We start from the raw sequence: 1,972 nt of genomic DNA on the forward strand, positions 1-1,972 counted from the left end.
GGAGTGACATGGTGATTAGTTAATTACTATTCAGCCGCCTGTAATTAATGCACAACTGAAATTGGTGTACAATGAATTAAACTACCACATAAAGCTGCTACCCAAATTGAGCCGAAGACCTTGATTACTGATTGAGGAGGGCTATTACCACGGCTGCAGCATTGTGATTTCAACAGCGTCTCCCTCCGACAGCATGTTGCGCGACTAGCGGGAGAGTTGAGCTGAAGACATCCGCTGCCAGGGGCTGGGCGTGATCCTGATGTTCACACACAGGGTCCGCACGGGGCCGGGCTAGGGCTGTGCCCCAGCATCCAGCCCAGGGTGAGCCCACAGAACGTGCTCAAGGACTGTGCGGGGAAGGGGTGTCGAGGACTGGATGGCGGGAAGGAAAGAGGGATGAGAGGGGGACAGAGATGCAGCTACCGAGGAAGACAAGAATCTGTTCTCTCCTATCCAGGAGCTCCAAGTCATCCTTACCCCTTTCTGAGGGCACTGCACCCAGGGTGGGGGCTACTGCAAGAGACCAGGCTCCAGGTGCCCTTTTGGGTGCATTCTCCACACCGCAGCTAAGGGGATCTTTCAATAAAGTCAGGTCAAACTATGTCTCCCTCGTTTAAAACCCTACTGTGGGTTTCCACCATAGTGAGAATAAAATGTATTCTCCTAATATGACTTACAAGACCTGCTGTAACCCAGTCTCCACTACTTCCCCACCTCATCTCTCCCCTCCTCATTCACATGGCACAGCCCTATTGATCTTTCTATGCCACAAAATCTCCAAGCTTAATTCCACCCCAGGACCTTTACATGTGCTGTTCTATATGCTTGGAACTTCCTCCCTAGGCTTTTCCTATCAATGAAGTCTGAGCTGAAATGTCATCTTCCCAGAAAGGCTTGTTCTAACTTCTTCATGTAAATTAGCCTTCCCACTACTACCATTATTTTCTGTCCCGTGAACCCTGATTATTTCCTTCGTGGTATACCCTAGGATCGGAATTATTTTCTTTAAGTATGCTGTCCCCTGTTCATGCTCTGGTTCCCCATTAGATCATAGCCTCCACAAGGGCAGAAGGTATCTGTTCTCTCCCATGTACACCCATGGCCCCATGACTAGTGTCCAGTGAGGAAAGGCAGCAGGGAGACCCATCACAAAGGCCACAGAGAGGCCCCTACAAATGATGGGCCTCATGGCTCAGGAGACACCAGAGGTAACGCAGAAACTCCTTCTAACAGAAGTGCGGGAACTGCCCATTGTCCCCTCATTATGTGCTATTCCCATACCCACTGGCTCTGAAGTGGGCTGAGAGTGCAGCTAGAGGGACCCTACAGAGAGACGTGATTGTGGGAGTCAGAGACCGGCTGAAGCAGCCAACCCACAGAGACGGCTTCGCCAACCAGACGGTCTCCCCTGGAGCCCACCCCCTGCCCAGAGCTCCACAAGGCTTTCCTCCCCATAGACGGGGTGGTAGAGCCCGTCCACCCGAAGCATCTCAGGGGGTGCTACCATGACCAAAGCCAAACGCCCTGGAGACTGTGAGGTCCCTGGGGACAGGACTCACATCCTCTCTGCGCCCCACTGAGCGTGGCCCACCACTGACCCCCCCACACACACCTTTGTGCCAGTCAGGGCCCTGCGGTTCTAAGTAACAAGACCTGATTCAAACTGATTTAACTGACCAAAGGGAGGAGTTATTGACTCACTGATAGAAAAAGTCCAGGGGTGGCTTCAGGCATTGCTGGATCCAGGGCTCAGTGATCAGGACACTATCCTTCCTCATCTGTCAGCCTTGCCTTCCTCCTGGGAGACTTAACTCTCAACTAGGATCTCCCTAGGCAGGGTTTTGTTTTGTTTTAAGATTTTATTTATTTATTTGACAGAGAGAGAGAGGACAAGCAGGGGGAGTGGCAGAAGGAGGAACAAACTCCCCACTGGGCAGGGAGCCTGATGTGGGGCTCAATCCTAGAACCCTGA

Source organism: Mirounga angustirostris, unplaced genomic scaffold (assembly GCF_029215605.1).
Source record: "Mirounga angustirostris isolate CCGP_5_RB_7025 unplaced genomic scaffold, mMirAng1.0.hap1 SCAF_16, whole genome shotgun sequence".
In the NCBI taxonomy this organism is placed as follows: domain Eukaryota; kingdom Metazoa; phylum Chordata; class Mammalia; order Carnivora; family Phocidae; genus Mirounga; species Mirounga angustirostris.